The 18739-nt window shown below is 40.0% G+C and overlaps 1 protein-coding gene across 4 annotated transcripts in view; it reads right to left on the bottom strand.

Annotated features, from left to right (window-relative positions):
- Positions 1 to 18739, bottom strand: part of Scai (suppressor of cancer cell invasion) — a 138941-nt gene that overhangs the window by 86870 nt on the left and 33332 nt on the right. The gene's annotated exons all lie outside the window — the stretch shown is intronic.

Genomic DNA, 18739 nt, shown 5'->3' with positions numbered 1-18739 from the left:
TTGAAAGAAAATAGCCCCAAAGGGAGTGGCATTATTAGAGGTGTGGTCTTGATGGGGGAAGTGTGTCATTGAGGGAGTGCGCTTTGAGGTCTCCTATGCGCAAGATACCGCTTAGTGTCACAGACCACTTCCTGTTGCCTGCAAGATGTAGGACTCTCAGCTTTTTCTCCAGCACCATGTCTGCCTGCATGCTGCCATGTTCTACCACGATCACTATAATTTCTGAATTCCTAAAATGAGGCAGTGAGATACAGAAAAACACAATGTTGGTAAGCTGAGAAAGAGGGCAGGTCAGACGTGGGAGAGAATTACTGTGGTAGTGTTTTTCCTATTAGTGCACTGTGAAGGGATGTCTTCAATTTAGTTATTAAATGTTCACTCTGTGGTTAATAGCTATTATGCTAAAAGCAATTACTCAGGTTAGAACCAGAGATATAAGAGGCAGGTTGTTGTTTTAATAGACTTTAAATAATTCCTGGGTTTGCAGAGATGTGCCCTATTCTTCAATCAGCAAGCACATTTACAACAGCAAAACTCTCCTTCCTGCTTCCAATTCTTAAATAAAAAAAAAAAAAAAAGCAACACAAAAACAAGGACTGGAGTGGCTAATCTTTATATCAACTTGACACAAGGTAGAGTCCTTTTGGAAGAGGGACTGTCATTTGAGAAAATGCTTCCATCAGATTGGCCTGTGCGTAAACCTGTGGTGTATTTTCTCTTTTTTTTGGGGGGGGGGCGGTTTGAGACAGGGTTTCTCTGTGTACCTTTGATGCTTTTCCTGGAACTCACTCTGTAGCCAAAGCTGGCCTTGAACTCACAGAGACCCACCTGCCTCTGCCTCCCTTGAGTGCTGGGATTAAAGGAGTGTGCCACCACTGCCCAGCTATAGTGTATTTTCTTAGTGATTGATGTTGGAGGGCCCAGCCATTGTAGATGGTGCCATCACTGGGCTAGTGTCATGGGTTCCATAAAAAAGCAAGTTGAGCAAGACATGGGGAACAAGCCCACTAGCAGCACTTCTCCATGGTCTCTGCATCAGTTCCTGCCCTAACTTCCCTTTGATGATGGACTGTCATGTAGAAGTATAAGATTAAATAAATTCTTTCCTCCCCAAGTTGCTTTTGGTCATGGAATTTAAACACAGTAATAGAAACCCAAACTAAGACATTGTCCTTGCAAAAGACCTGGGTTTGTGTCCTAATACTCACAGGGCAGATTCCCAGGGAATCTCACAACCTCTTCTGGCCTTCTTGGGCACTGCATGAATGTGGTACACAGACACAGATGTTGTAGGCAAATCACCCATACTTATAAAAATTAAAAAAAAATAATATTGTTGGAACACAGTCCAAGAATGGAGTCATGTGAGGAGATTTCTGAGTGCTTGTGAGAAAACTCCAAGAAACCAAGACAAGAGTCTTATGACCCCAGTTTCTTCAAAAACATAGAATTGTTCTTGGATTATGTTTTCGTGCCCCTCACAGGTGTAGTGGATAGGAGTGAGTTTACTTCAGATTATTCATTACAAATGGCTATTGCTATTTGGTTATATGTCTTTATGAAAAAACATGTCTGTCACATGCAGCTTGTCTTTGTACACTTTACTCATGTGACTGCTCTTAACCCTCATAGTATAAATTGGTGCTCTGAATAAAGTTGGCTACTGCAGGACACTTTAGTTTGCCTCTTTTATAATCTCCATCATTCTTCCAGAGCCTCTCATTTCCACTACCTGTAGAGCAGTGACAAATACACATTTCCATATGTAAAAAATAGAGAAAAAACATATTCAGATAGTCCCCAAGTTACACTGAGCACAATGTAATCCCTACAGATTTTTTTTTTTTTTTTGAGACAAGGTTTCTCTGTGTAGCACTGGATGATTAAAGGGGTGCTCCACCACCTCCTGGCTCAGAATTTAGCTAAGAAAAGCTTTTGCTTAGTACCTTGGCTTAGGTTCTACCTGAATTTGAATGCTCCAAGCTTAGGTGCAAATAATGCACACGGAGAAATTACATGTCTGTTAATAAGATATGCTAAATTCTTCTTCTCCTTCTTCCTCTTCCTCCTCTTCTGTTTTGGGTATTTCTGAGAGAGGATTATACTTTGTAATATAGGCTACTGTCAATCTTATCCTTTCTTTTATGTACTGGGACTACAGGAATCAATCTGCGGACACTGAATTATTCTTATAATACTTGACATTTTACTTAGCAAGATGTCTTTAAAGTTTACTCAGTTGCATCTGTCAGCATTTAATTTCTTTTTACAATAGAGTATGGTTGGATATGTACACTATTTTGTGTATAAATTCATTCATGGATGGACATTTGAGTTGTTTTATCCTTTTGGCTGTGCAAATTGATGCATAATATATTTGAATCCCAGCTTTCTATTTTTTGGTCATGAGGGAAATCTGGCATTCTAGGCAGAAAAAAACAACAAGAAAACAGGCCATGAGTCAAGCTTCCTGGTGTGTCTAAGCAACAGCAGGAAGGTCAGGTGTAACAGAAGTGTGACACCTAGACTGATGAGGAGGAAGATGGTGCTAGGAGAGCTGGTTTGCATCAGGTTTCCTGAAACTGTGTACTAAGGGAACTGAGGAGCCACAGGGGCATTATAAACAGAGGGCTGATTTAGATGTACATTTCCAATTTGATGATTCCCAGCCTTTCTACTACCTGATATAACCTTTTGAATAAACCGAGAAAAGTATCTGAGATCTGGTAATAAATAAGCCAGTACCTTGAATTCCATGGCTTTCTTCTCCAAGTTCTTGTCCCTGCACTGATGGCTTTCTCTTAGACTGTTTCCCTGTATCTGTGGGCAGTGATTTTCAGTCCTTTCCCACATAATTTCCACTACTCCAAACATTGTTAGATTCATTAATATAACCTAAGATCCAAATTAAAGTTCTATTTTTATCAGTTAGTTGGCAGATTTTTTTTAGAGTTTACAGCTTGTTTGTTTTTGCTGATGTTTTGGGGACAGGTTCTTGTAGCTAGAGTTTTCCTGCCTTGCCCACAGTCAGGACAAATCTTTGTCATCCGCCAGTCCCACAGTCATCAGACCCAACCAAGTAAACACAGAGACTTATATTGCTTACAAACTGTATGGCCATGGCAGGCTTCTTATAGCTTACTTAATCCATTTCCACAAATCTATACCCTGCCATGTGGCTCGTGGCTTACCGGCATCTTCACATGCTGCTTGTCCTGGCAGCGGCTGGCAGTGACTCTCTTCTGCCTTCCTGTTCTTTCCTTTCTCCTCTCTGTTAGTCCCACCTATACTTCCTGCCTAGCCACTGGCCAATCAGTGTTTTATTTATTGACCAATCAGAGCAACACATTTGCCATACAGAACATCCCACAGCAGGTTCTCAATAATATATAGTACTACTAGGTTTGGAATACCTGTCTCTGCCTTCCAAATGCTGGGCTTAAAGAAGTATGTCACCATGCCATGCAGTTGGCAATTTTTTTAAATAAAAGGAATCAGAAGTAACACTAACATCTGCAATAATAACAACTATCATCACCTAAACTTGGGTCTATATTCCAGGCACTGAAGAAAAGCACTTCATACATATTCACAAAACTAGGACTGGGTCTGGCCTCTACTGCAAAGGTGACTGCTTCCTTAGCCAGGCAGCACTGCTTCATTTCTTCAATTACTCCCCGAAGTTCAATCCTCTCAGGTCTTCCTCAGGTCCACACAATTAGAGGACAATTCAAGGTCAACTGTAACTCTTGGTCTCTGTATTAAAGCACACACTATTTTTCTAAGAATCCTAGAGCTGAACAGAAGCCAGGGTTATATACTTGGCTCTAAGGCTGCAGGCACATCTCTATAATCCATTCCAGACAGATGGGTATTTTCTATTTTTAATGACATCCAGGAAAGGAAATTCTTGCCCACTAAATTTAGATTGTGAGCCAAAGGAAGGAAGCATATTCCATTTTATGCTCCATATAGCTACACCATCACATGAATCCTGAACATTATTGTCACAACTAAAATTATACTTACTAACTACAATCCAAAAATGAGGCTGGTCACTAGAAAGGGATTCCACTGGACTCTCCAACTGACAAGAGAACACAATAGTTCTAGTCTAAAACACAATGGAGATGACATTGCAACAACTATCACTACTATCTAAAAACTTACCTCTCACAAGTAACTGGAAAAATGACAGTGCCCAGTATGATGCTTGTTACATAGTTGTAACCAGACTTAAAAAATGAACTTCAAGCCAGGCATTGTAGTGTAGACTTAATATCAGCACTCAGGAGGCAGGTGGAACTCTGTGAGTTTGAGGTTAGTCCCTGCTGCAGAACAATCTTTTTGTACACTGTGAATATGAATTACTCCCATTGGTTAATTAAGAGCTAGCTGGCCAATAGCTAGGCTAGAAAAAGGTTAGGCGGGACTTGCAGTAAAAAAGAGAGCACAGAGAAAAAGGGCGGAGTCTCAGAGGAAGCAAGATGAACATGCCATGCTGAAAAAAGGTACTGCCATGTGACAGAGCATAGATAAGAAATACTTGTTAATTTAAGGTGTAAGAGCTAGTTAGGAACAAGCATAAACTTGGCTGAGCATTTATAATTAATATTAAGTCTCTGTGTGGTGGTCCGGACCAAAAAAAAAAAAAAAAATGCCTACAAATGGCGCCCAAAGTCCGACAATGTATTGTAGGTAGAGTTTTCCTGCCTTGCCCACAGTCAGGACAAATCTCTCTCACCTGCCAATCCCACGGCTGCTTAGACCCAACCAAGTAAACACAGAGACTTATTATATTGGTTACAAACTGTATGGCCGTGGCAGGCTTCTTGCTAACTGTTCTTACAGCTTAAATTAATCCATTTCCATTAATCTATACCTTGCCACATGGCTTGTGGCTTACCGGCATCTTCACATGCTGTTTGTCATTGTGGTGGCTGGCAGTGTCTCTCTGACTCAGCCTTCCACTTCCCAGCTTTATTCTCATCCTTGTCCCGCCTACACTTCCTGCCTAGCCAATGGCCAATCAGTGTTTTATTTATTGACTAATCAGCAACACATTTGCCATACAGAACATCCCACAGAACTTCCCCCCGCCTTTTTTTTTCAAAAAGGAAGGTTTTAACCTTAAAGTAAAATTACATTTAATTTGGGAATTTGGGCGTAGCATCTCTTACTACTTCCTGCTGGAGGGGGGCGCTGTATCTTATGGGAACACAAAGAAAATTTTAGGATTATGGAATAGTCCATGAGGCTGTATTGTCTGAGCCAGTTGCCTTCAAACGGTTCTGGATGTTGGATCATTTGGGCCATGGTGTCATCAGAGACCTTTCAGGGGGTCTTGGCTGGTCAAACCTGATGTATCTTAATCTGGAACAAATCCATAGCCTCTGGCTTTCTGTGGGAACAAAAGCAGAGTCTCCTTTCCAAAGCAACATATCCTTATATCCAAATTTTGAAGTCAAGGTACCTTTAAAATATATATTTTTGTTTAACTCAACATCTTTTACGATCAAATGTTTTTCTGCACTTAAAAATCCCAAAGACAACACAATCCAGATTCTCTGTGTAATATTCATCTTTACGTGGCTTATTTTTTATATTACTTTTACTGTCTTTTTAAAGACTTTATTTTTTAAAACTATGTATTTGTTTCTATAACTGTATATATCACCTTTTTTGTCTCTTTCAAGCCTACGTATATTTTACACACATTTTAAACTATTACATCTGAATCTGTCTTATTGTGAATCTATTGCTTTAAGCTGCAGCAGCTGTGGCTGCTGGCTCTGCCCACCTCAGCTTTCCAACATCATGGCGGTATGCTTACTGCCAGCTCTGGGAGCTATCGTTGGTCCGCTTAGTCTTTTATCCAAGCAGCGTGTAGCCCAGACCTCTTTTTTTGTTTTGTACTAGCAAAGGCTAAATCCACCACACAGCTTAATGTGCCACTTGCAGAGGCCTCATTCCTGCCATACTGCAGGTCGAGCGCATACTCCAGGAACCCACCAGTAGCTCAAACCAGCAGCTGCTGTTCATTTGAGAGAGACAATTAGGAACTGTTTTTAGCTCCGTTTTAGAATCTTTTTTCTCAGTTTTTAGGTGGAAACTCTTGCCACCACGTTGGACGCCATTTGTAGCTAGAGTTTTCCTGCCTGGCCCACAGTCAGGACAAATCTCTCTCACCTGCCAATCTCACAGTCGCTCAGACCCAACCAAGTAAACACAGAGACTTATTATATTGGTTACAAACTGGCCGTGGCAGGCTTCTTGCTAACTGTTCTTATATCTTAAATGAATCCATTTCCATTAATCTATACCTTGCCACATGGCTTGTGGCTTACCGGCATCTTCACATGCTGTTTGTCTTTGTGGTGGCTGGCAGTGTCTCTCTGACTCAGCCTTCCACTTTCCAGCTTTATTCTCCTCCTTGTCCCACCTACACTACCTGCCTAGCCAATGGCCAATCAGTGTTTTATTTATTGACTAATCAGCAACACATTTGCCATACAGAACATCCCACAGCAATGTATATCCACATAAAACCCAAGAAAGCTTAAGAAAAGGTCCCAAACACACAAAACACAAAGTCAAACACAGTTTCCTAGTCCTGCAATCTCTCACTGGGGCCCTAAATACAAAGAGGCATCTCCTGGCCACTGCCTGTGGGCTTGAGCCATCAGCATGATGATGAGCTAAGCCACATGGCAAGTTCAAGGTTTTGCTCATGCAAACAGAAAAGATTAAAATATGAAGTAAAGACAGATTCAGATGGAAAGAAAACCCACTAAATGAGTTACAGTATGTTAAAAAATGTACATAGGCTTGGGAGAGAAGATAGAAAGGGTATTGTGGTGATATTTTATTTGTATGTTAATAAAGTTTGCCTGGAAATCAGAGGTCATAGCCAGCCATAAACAAGTCAGGCGGTGGTAGCACACATCCTTAATTCCGATCACATGGCAGATAGAGTTTCTGTGTGTTCAAGGACACAGCCAAGCATGGTGACACATGCCTTTAATCCCAGTACCAACCAGAGAGACCTGGAGGTCTATATAGACAGGCAGTGATGAGAAAGTGAGGTGGCTGGGCTAAGAACCAATAAGAAGGCAGAACAGCAAGGCAAGGCACAGGTTAAACAGGAAGAAGCTGGTTCTCTTGGGAAGCTAAGGTGGCATGGTGAGCTAAGGTTAGTTGGTGGCTATCATTATTTCTCTCACCTCTATGGCTTTCACCCCTATATTTGGCTCTGTGTTTCTTACTTAATAAGACTGGTTAGAAACGCCTTTAATCCCAGCACCTGGGAGGCAGAGGCAGGTGGATCTCTGTGAGTTCGAGGTCAGCCTGGTCTCCAAAGTGAGTTCCAGGAAAGGCGCAAAGCTATACAGAGAAACCCTGTCTCCAAAACAAACAAACAAACAAACAAACAAACAAAAAGTTAGAAATTCACCCACAGGGTATAGACAGTCATAGAAAAAAAGTAAGTAGTTTAAAAATAATAGTAAAGTCTTTAAAGAGAAAAGTAAAATAGTAATAAAAAAATAAGCCACATAGAGATGGAAAATACATAACAAGTTTGGATCTCATATGTTACTGTGTTGTCTTTGAATTTTTGATTGCTGATAAATGAGTGGTAGTTGCTAAGAGACATTGGATTATGGAAGTTGATAGATTAAATCAACCTATATATTTAAAAAATATCTTGATTTCAAAATGGAAGCGAAAAGGTGTGTTGCTTTGGGGAAGAGGTTAAACTTTTGTTCCCACAGAAAATGAAAGGCTGTGGATTCGTTCAGCATTGATGAAGATCAAGTTTAATCAAGGAAGACCCCCTGAAAATCCTGGCTACAGACATAAACCTAAGAAAAACTACAAAACATGTAATGTATATTTTACCTGCTCAAACATAAAACAAATCATCTTTGGCTGACTTGTGTACAATGCACAGTGTATACTTATATTAATGCAGATATGTATGTTACCTTTAAAAGTTTATGTATTTTCACCAGACAGTACTACAAATGAATGGCCCAGGTGATCCAGTATCTCAGAACACCTCTGTTGCAGTTTCTTCAGAGTTCTACATCCAGAACAACTTCAAGGCTGCTGGCTGAGGTGATCCAGCCTCACAGACTACTCCAGGCAGGACTTAAGAATAATCCTGATTTTCTCAAGGTTCCCCCAAAGATGCCAATGCCCCCAGACAACAGGAAGCAGTCTAGAAAAAACAAGGCCCACATTCCCAAAAGATGGGTTATGGATGTTTGTCATCATTTGGGGAGGTTGGTTACAAGTTGTTATTGGTCATGGTCAGGAAAAAAGCTAAACAAAGGAGTTAAATTCAAAGATCTCTTTCTAAAGGAAAAAAGAAGGATATAATATAGAAATGATAAGATAGATGAAAAGTATAGATTATTGAATCTACTTTAATCCAAAAAGCAACTATTAATCTCAAAATATTTTACACTGGTATAGATTTTGGTTTATTGATACAAATTTAAAGTTAATTTTGTTATACTCTTGTTTGGAGTATTGTGCTTATGCAGCTCATTTTAAAACATAATGTATAGTTAAGAAATACAGCCGGGCGGTGGTGGCGCATGCCTGTAATCCCAGAACTCGGGAGGCAGAGGCAGGTGGATCTCTGTGAGTTCGAGACCAGCCTGGTCTACAGAGCTAGTCCAGGACAGGCTCCAAAGCTACAGAGAAACCCTGTCTCGAAAAACAAAAAACAAACAAACAAAAATACAGGTTAGTAGTTAGTCATCTATAATAAACTTGTCATATTAGGTATGTTTTCAAGGTTAAACAGATATATTTAGATAGATTGTCTTCAAACACTTTAAAGACCTAAAGAATGTGGCATTTAAGGTGTTTAATAACCTAAGGTTTTTCATGACAGTGAGACATATCTGGTCTGTTCCTGACAGCACCAATTTACTTCAAAAGAAAATGATGGGCACTGAAAAAACTCTGTATGGAATTTGCTTTCTTTATGGCAAAAGCTAGCCATTGGGCAAAGAAACTGCCCTTGCCTCAATTGCTGACAGTATACTGTCCAAACTGGACCAGCAGGACACAAAAGAAAGTGAATGCTAAACTTTGCCAAGACAAGGTAAAACAGTCCTTCAAAATTCCCTGCTTCTCAGAAATGTCTGTCAGATATACTAGGCCTATAGGCCAAAGATGGATGCCCCAATATTACAGAAGAATTTTGAATTATTGTCCAGGCAGCCAGATGTCCCTGTTGTTATTAAACCCTTGTGGGGTCTTTGATGAAGTTAAAGACTAAATAGTCAGACTTATAGTTTTCCTTAGTTATGATAAAAAGTAAATTAGGTATAAAACTCCATACTCACAAAGATAAGATAGATAATAGAGTATTTTCTCTAAATTTGTCAAATACAAATGGACCGGATATTATAACTGTAATTCTTTCTTAATAATTGTTTTTGTTTTATATAGTTTTACTATGATAAAGTTAAAACCTTCCTATTTAATTAGACAAAAAGGGAAAAATGCTGTGGAACACTCTTTTTGTACACTGTGAATACGTATTTTTCTCATTGGTTAATATGAGCTGACAGACCAAAAGCTACGCAGGAAAAGGTTAGGCGGGACTTTCGGACAAAAAGAGCACAGGGAAGAAGGGCAGAGTCACAGAGTTGCCAGAGACTCAGAGGAAGCAGGATGAACATGCTGTGCTGAAAAGAGGTACTGCCATTTGACAGAGTGTAGATCAGAAATATGGGTTAATTTAAGTTGTAAGAGCTAGTTAGTAACAAGCCTAAGTTATCAGTCTAGCATTTATAATTAACATTAAGTCTGTATGGTTATTTGGGAGCTGGCTGGTGGTCCTGACAAAAAAACTCTACCTACTCTAGTCTAGTCTACATAGGCAATTCCAGGATGGCCAGGGCTACAGAGTGAGACTCTAGTCTTTTCTTCCTATTGCAGTGATCAAACACCTTGACAAAAGCAACTCGGGGAGGACAGAGTTCATTTTGCTTACAAGTCCTTAACATAGTGTATAATTGAGGGAAGTCAGGTCTGGAACTCAAGGTAGGAACTGATGCAGAGACCATGGAGCGGTGCTGCTTACTGGCTTTCTCCCCATGGCTTGCTAAGTCTTTCTTATAGCACCCAGGACCAACAGCCTGGGATGGCACCGCTGGGCCCTCTCAAATGAACCATCAATCAAGAAAATGCCCCACAACCTTGCCAAAGGCCAATGTAGTGGGGGCATTTTCTCAACTGAAATGTTCTCTCTTCAAAAATGACTCTAGCATGTGTCAAACTGACATAAAAACTAGCATAGATTCTGTCTCAAAAACAAAAAATGAACAAACAGAAAGTTAACTCTAAATCTTAATACTAAGACTAACGAATGCAACATAGTCTTGCTGTAATTTTAATTAACTCTCAGCTTTGTCTTTTAAAGGTTTATTTTATTCTTTCATTTAAAATATTTTATTCATTTTACATACCAACCAGAGGTTTATTTTATTAAGTGTGTGTGTGTGTGTGTGTGTGTGTGTGTGTGTGTGTGTGTGTGTTGGTACAGGTGTTAGCAGAGATCAGAAGATGATGTAGGCACCTCAGGGACTGAAATTATATAGGAGGTTTGTAAGCTGCCACATTCATGATCAGGGAACCAAACTCATGAGCTTCTGCAAAAGCAGTATGCCCTCTAAACCACTAAGCCTCCTCTCCAGCCCTTAGCTCTAGGCTTTAGAATCCAAATACTTAATAACCTCTGTGGTGGTATTTTACTTGTACTGAAATGTGATTTTAATTGTATGTTAATAAATAAAGTTGTCTGGGGGTCAGAGCTATTAGAGTCATAGTAAGTGCGTGGCGGCAGTGGCGCACGCCTTTAAGGACCTGGAGGGCGGTACATTCAGGCAGTGACGAGGCAGTCACATGTTTGGGTTTACAACCAATGAGAAGGCGGAACAGGAAGACTTTAAAGACAGACACACAGGAAGTAGGTCCTTTTCGGAGAGCTCTCTTGGCTGAAGAGGATCCCTGAATCAGGAAGGGTGAGGCTCTTAGCTCTGACCTCTTGGCTTTCTTCTCTGAATTGGCTCTGTGTTTCTTATTTTACAAGACCGTTGGTTACATCTACATTTGTGACAAGAATCCATTAAAAACCGCTTAACTTGGCTCGGCCGGCAGGTCCAGTCTCCCGCCAGGGCGGCCGGCAGGTCCCGTTTCCCGCCAGGGCGGCCGGCTCCCTAGCCCGGGCCCAGGTCGGCTTGGCCTCAGGCCAGACTAACCGTGAGCTACTTGCTTAAAGCCGGTGCTACAAACAACTCAGGCCTGCCCTGCCGAACAGGGCCCCTGCCTGTAAAGCCAACGCACGTGGTTGGAGCTTAAGGTAGCCAGAGCCAAGGGTTGACTAGGCTCTAGCGGGAACACGTGGCTGGATTCAAGCTCTTAGGCAGAACTTGCGGCTACGGTTCTTGTGTGTTCTCTCTCTCTCTCTCTCTGGATTCACACCTCGGACACTAGGTGGCTGTTTTGAAATTCCCTCGGATTAGTACTGTTCTATGAGGACTTGGTAAGTCACTTAACATATCAGATATTTTAAAGGAAACTATTTAAAAGAGAAATTTTTTCCACATTAAAAAAAAAATGGGTTTTCTGTGTTCATTGGAAGAAAATTGGGCTTTGTTTGCAATTTTAGACAGTCTGACAATGGAACAGCTATATGAGAAGATTAATGTTGACCGAATTATGCATTTTATTACTATGCTTATTCTCATTTTACTATTTAAAAAGATAGTCAATTTAAGTGCCAGGATGACAGCTTTAGAAAAACTTGATAAACCTGTAAAAACTCAGACAGAAGAAACTAACAGTGAAGTTGCTTCAAGATTGGATCATAGGGTTACAGAAAGAAAGCCTGTTTTCACACAGTCACCCTTAGTTTGTCCAGTAACCGTACAGCAGTTGCCTGATCAAATGACTACACAAAATATTTGGGCTCCAATTGAAATGTTAGATTTACGAAGGTTTAAGGAGGCAATAGTATCTTATGGCATGCATTCCCCATATGTAAAGCAAATGTTAAACTCTTGGTCAACATATAATAGGATTGTACCACAGGATTGGCGGGAGCTGGCACAAGCTGTTCTTGAACCCAGTCAAAGGCTTCAGTGGCTAACTTGGTTCAAGGATGAAGCTAAAAACATAGAAAAACAGTGGAGGGATAAAGGAATACAAGTCTGCCAGGATCAGCTTATTGGAGAAGGTCAATATGTTTCAGCACAAGCACAATGTTTATATGATGTCCAAACCCTAATTTTATGTCGAACAGCAGCCTTGAATGCATGGGACAGAGTTGAGGAACCAGGAAAAAAAACTGAGTCATTTACAAAGGTTGTACAAGGCCCAAAAGAATCTTTCACAGATTTTTTACAAAGACTGGCTTCATCAGTAAAGAGAATGGTCCCGGATTCAGAAGCTAGTAAGATAATAATTGAAACTTTGGCCTTTGAGAATGCGAATGCAGAATGCAAAACAATAATCAGGCCGTTAAAGGCAAGATCTGCACCTTTGGAAGATTGGATTAGAGACACGGTTAATGTTGAAGCTCATGAGCATGATGATACGTGGGTAAGAGAAGCTTTGTTCTCATTTCTTTTTTTTTGTTTGTTTGTTTGTTTTTTCGAGACAGGGTTTCTCTGTGTAGCTTTGAGCCTTTCCTGGAACTCGCTTTGGAGACCAGGCTGGCCTCGAACTCACAAAGATCCGCCTGGCTCTGCCTCCCGAGTGCTGGGATTAAAGGTGTGCGCTACCACCGCCCGGCTGCCTTTTGATAAAGCCATAACCACACTTGTTTTGGCAAGAATCAGTAGTCCTTTGTTTCATGTCCTGTCTGTCCATTTTGTCTGCAGTTGATTCGAGGATACCTTGTTGTCCAGTGGTTAACTTTTGCCACAATGAAAGTTAACTCCATATGCAGTTTCTTCAATGCCCATATTTTCTCTGAAGTAGATTGGTACTGCCAGGAGCCGACATGTCTCATAATCATAACAAAAAAGAAAAATTTTCTAAGTTATTAAAACATTTTAAATGCCATATTCTGTAGATCTCTGAAGGGTTTGAAGATGACCTGTCTAAAATATATCTGCTCAATTTTTAAAACATATCTAATATGACTACAACTTCTATTGTAATGTCTAACTACTAACTTTCATTTCTTTATATCCTAATAGTTGGTAATAATAACATTCAAGGATCAGAAAATTGCATTGTTAAATGAACGGTATAAGTACAATTAGAAATATACATATAGCATTTTCTAACAATATCAATTTCAATATATATAATTTGTATACAATATAAAACAATCCAATCCAATGTAAAGTATTTAAAACTAGTGATTGTCTTTTTCTTCTTCTTTCTTTCTCTCTCTTTTTTTAAACAAGAACCTTAAATCTAATCTCTTTTGCTTAGCCTTTTTCCTAACCCTTGACAACAACTTGTAACCAACCCCCTAAACAATGAAAATTATCCCAGACCCAAAACCCATTAAAAAGACCAAAAAAACCACCCGCCCCACAAACCTCCCAAAAGATTTTAGTTTAATTCTAGCTGTTAAATCATCTTCTGTCAGATCCCACCACATTAAAGGCAAAACAAACAAAACTCACAAATTCTGCAAAACAGAGATTTCTAATAGTGTGTTTAACTGAGGGGGAATTCTTTACACTATTAGCTATGAAAGCTAAAACAGAATTTTCTTCCATAAATTACTAGTTACAGCTGACACAAAAGTTAAATCAGTACTAAGTGAAATATTTTCAAATTCGTAAGACATGGTGGCAACACACCTTTAGTCCCTAGCACTCTGGAGACTGACAGGTGGATTTGTGTGATTTCCAGGATAGCCAGGAGACCCTGTCTCAACAAAGCAAAACAAAACCAACCAACTAACCAACCAACCAAACAAATCCAAACTAACCATTGAGCTTACATTTCCTCAAAGTTAGGATGGCTTCTGAAACATGGTGGTTTCTAAAAGCATGAGCTCCAGTCAGATTATGTCAAATTATTTCACCATTTTATAATGTTCCAAATATTGCAAAGTGATCTCCTAAACATAAGTACTGACATTAAAATCTGGCAGACCAGCAATAAATTCAAGTTGATAAAGTTAAATGTTCATATCTTACAACAGCAGTATTGGTACTATTTCAAAAACCTGAGTCATAGTTCAACTAGCTTTGTGAATTCTAAATTTTTTTTTATATTTTTTTTTGTTTATGTGTGCACAAGGGTATGTGTGAGTGCCATGTCACACATGTAAAAGTTAAGAGGCCAAATTGCAAAATTCAGTTCTTCTACCATGTGGGTCCTGGGGATTGAATTCTGGAAATCAGGCTTAGTGGCAAATGCCTTTACCCACTGAGCCATATAGCCAGACTGAGATTTCTTACTCCTCTTCCCCTTTACAACATGGAACTAAAGGGCCCATTGAGCTACATCCCCAGCATGCCAAGATTATTTCTGTTTTGGGGGCTAGAGAGATGGCTCAATGCTATACTTCCAGAGGTCCTAGGTTTGATTTCTAGCACCCCTATGGTAACTTACACCATTTTTAATTCCAGTCACAGGTGATGCGATGCTCTCTTCTGGCTTCCTTGGCATCTGTACTCATATGCACATACATATAAATACACTCACAGACTAAATAAATAAATAAAACCTTATGAAAAATATTTAAGACCCATAGTTTCAATTCATTAGTCTCAACTTATTTTTTAACCCCAACATCTTTCTCCATTAATAATAACCCAATGTAAAAGAAGTAAATAAACATTCAAAACTGAAATAGAGCCAGACAGACGGCTCAACTGGTTAAGGCACTTACTGCACATGCCTGACAATCTGAGCTCAAGCCCTAGAACCCACATAAAGGAAGGAGAGAGCTGACTTCCTGTCAGCTGTCCTCTGACTTCCACCCTTGCACTGTGACACTCCCCACCCCTGGAAAAAATAAAAAGTAAAGGTTTTTATAAAACTAGAAAAGCCAGAAAGAACTAGTCTTTCCTTTAAAAACTTCAACACAAACCTAAGTATGTTTGAACCCAATTCACATCATCTACTTGGCCTTAGATGGTCCAAAGTTTTATCAGACACCAGAATTTGCCCCATATAAGAAAGGACAAAGAGAATGCAAATTTTTTGTTTGCTTAAATTACTTTCTTTTTTGAGACAAGGTCTTCCTACATAGTTCAGGCTGGTCTCCAATTCTCGATCTTTCTGCTTCAGCCTTTTAGGTGCTGGGATTTTTGGTGTAGGCTGAAGAGTATACAACTTAAACATATATATCATGATGATAACAGTCTAAAATACAGGACTGGAAAATGAGCTCATTACACAATACATGACCATGTATAAGCCATTTGTCCTCCTAGAAAAGCACATTTGGATCAAAGCTGAAAATGGAAAGTTCAACAATCCTATAATTTTCCAAAATGAAAACAGTACATAGATTAACTAGGCAATGCGCCTAACCATTAAAAGAAAAAGGCAGGTCAAGTGTGGTAGCACATACCTTTAATCCCAGCACTTTGGAGGTAGAGGCAGGAGTATCAGAAATTCAAAGTCATCCTCAGTTACAGTTCAAGACTAGCCTAGGGATGCTTTTGTTATACAAGTACACTGAAAGGTAGAGGAGAGAGAATCAGAAGTTAAAGGCCAGCCTTGGCTACATGAGACTATTTCTCAAAAAACAAAACATCAAATTAACTGATTAGAGAAACATACACACACACACACACACACACACACACACACACACACACACGCAGATCATTCGCGCTATCTCAAGGCTAGGCAGGAGGCACATGCCTATAATCTTAGTTGGAAGGTAGAGGCAGAAGGATCAAGAATTTTAGGTCATCTTCAGCTGCATAATGAGTTCAGGCCTTGGTTACACAGTAAGTTCAGGACAGCCTATAGGACACCCAAAACACTAAAAGGAAAAGAAACAAAGAAAAAAGAAAATATCTCAAACACTTTCACATTTGGCCAAACCAAAAATGAATGAGACAGCTAAACTACAATTTCCAAACGCTGCAACAATAACAACCAGGCAACAGCAGTTCATTTTAAAGTCAAGATAAAAAACAACTGCCCAGCTCACTGTTCCGCCAGCACACCTGGTGCAGGCACAGAAAAGGACTCCAGGTAAAGCCCCAGGATGTCCTGGTTGAAAAGCTGAGACTGAGCATGAGGGGGCCCCAAGGTAGCTAGAGAGCAAGATTCCCACAGGTGCATCTCCACAGTGAGAAAACACTGGAGCCCCATCTATGTAAGTTCCTGTCAACACACTGCACAAGAGAGAAAGAAAAGTGCCAAGGGAAAAGAATATATGACAGGATCAGAGGAAATAGAGGCTGGAGCCACACACTTCCTCTTTCCACCAGCCAGGCGGGTGAAAGCCTTCTAATCCGTAAGGATTCAACAGTGTCATGCTACAGTAGTAAAGAATAATACATCCTAGTAATGACAACCCTTCATACTATTCCAGTCCCATTTAATAAAGCTTAAAAATATGACCCTGAAAGGATCAAAATGTTTCTAAATAATTTAACTGTATCCTGGGGGAACAATGTAAAGAAATGTGTAAGATGGGGAGAGCAAGGAATGGACCCTTTCTGGTGGTTTGAATGAGAATGGCACCCATAGGTTCATATAGTTGAATGCTCTGATTGGTTGATAAATAAAGCTGTTTAGCCTATGGCAGAGCAGCTTAGAGGCAGGTAGGAAATTCAAAGAGAGAGACAGGAAGAAGGAGAGATGCAAGTGAGTCACCCAAGAAACAACATGTATGGGACACAGGTAAAGCCACGAAACATGTGGTGATACATAGATTAATAGTTATGGGCTAATTTAAGACATAAGAACTAGCTAGCAAAAAGCTTGAGCCATGGCCATGCAGTTATAATTAATATAAGCTTCTGAGTGGTTATTTTATAGGCGAGCCTCAGGACTGTGGAGGCATGGCGGGACCCGGAGAAAACTTCCAACTACAAAGGGGATCTTGTTGGAGGAGGTATATCACTGGCTTGGAGGTTTCAAAAGCCTATAAGGTTTCTTTCCCAGTTAGCTCTGCCTCCTGCTCTCAGATAAGGATGTGAGCTCTCAGCTACTGCACCATACCTGACAGCCTGCTGCCATGCTCCCCTCCATAATGGTCATGGTCTCTAACTCTCTGAAACCATGAGCCACAAATTAAATGTCTTTTTTTTTTTTTTGAGTTGCTTTGGCCATAGTGTCTTATCACAGCAACAGAAAAGTAAGACAGAAATTGGTACCAGGGAGTGGACTATTGCTGTAACAATTTTGGACTAGAAAAGGAGTTGAACCCTGTAAGCAAGGCTCAATGGGCCATCCTAGTATAAACTTGGAAGATAGTAGTGCTGAAAGCAATGTGGGTCATGGAGGCCCAGCTTAAGATGTTTCAAATGGGGGCAGTATTATTAGCAAATGGGCTAGAGACCACTTTTGTGATGTTCTGGCAAAGAATGTGGCTGTTTTTGCCTTTGTCCTAAGAATCTACCTGAGACTAAATTGAAAACTTGTAGACTAATTTTGTTGGCACAGGAAATTTCAATACAACCTAATAGTGACTCTGTCATGTGGTTATTAGTAATCACTCTTATGTAGTTCTACAATGAGAAAAAGAAAGCAGAGCAAAAAGAACTATGAAATGTACAGCCTGAGCCAAAAAAAAAAAAAAAAAAAAAAAAAAAAAAAAAAAAAAAAAAGCAGCAGCATCAGGAAATTTATTGTTGGAGCCAAGGTTCGTGTGCAAAGACATAGGAGAGGCTTGATGGGAAATGAAATAAAAGGAGTGGTGCCCTGGGGGCAAGATCCTACCCAGATATTCCTGCAACTGTCAAAGGAAAAAGGCCCAAATTATTTTCTCTGCTTAAAAGGCAACTACAAAGAAAAGTTTATGTAAATATTCAAGGAGGATACCAGGCTCCATCCTAAGCAGGCACACAACTTGACAGCTTTGGCCACATGGTTCTGGCTTCAGCGTCATGAAGGGTACAGGAGAAAAGGGGTTGTGGAATCTTTCTTCATGGTTAAAGAGAGCCTCTGAGTCCAGGAGTGTGTCAAGAGAGTCCCTGCATGGAGGTCCCGAGAGGCCATTTAGTGACACTGTGAAAGTGAAGCCTGAATTTCATTGGAGACCCCAGGATGTTAAAGGTACAAGAGCCATGGGATATCTGCCAAGGAGAGCTGCAGGCAGGGAGTGGAACCAAACTAAGAGAAAGACATGTTATTTCAGGCAGCAAAGCTGGAAGAATAGATGCTTATAAGTCCTTTGACATCAGACATGGAGCTACAGAATTTGGAGTTTGCCCTGCTGCGTTTTACTCTTCCTTTGGGTCACTATTTCCAAACTATACCTCAATTCCTCCCTTTTGGAATGGTAATATATATTCATGCCACTGTATGGTAAAAATACACAATTTATTTTTTATTTTGATTTTACAGGGGGTTACAATTAAGAGATTGCCTTGAAGCTTAGACTTCAAAACAGTGTTGAGACTGTAAAATACGATGGAGACTTTTTAAATAGGATTACATGCATTTTGCATAATGATATTACTACAAGCCTAGGGGGCCAAGGAGTGGAATGTGGTGATTTGAAGAAGAATAGACCCCCATAGGCTCATATATTTGAATGCTTGGTCCCCGATTGGTA

This window comes from Peromyscus californicus, unplaced genomic scaffold (assembly GCF_007827085.1).
Source record: "Peromyscus californicus insignis strain IS unplaced genomic scaffold, ASM782708v3 Scaffold_7__1_contigs__length_154581171, whole genome shotgun sequence".
Classification (NCBI taxonomy): domain Eukaryota; kingdom Metazoa; phylum Chordata; class Mammalia; order Rodentia; family Cricetidae; genus Peromyscus; species Peromyscus californicus.
The sequence above is the reverse complement of the archived record's forward strand: the minus strand, read 5'-3'. Positions and strand labels throughout refer to the sequence as shown.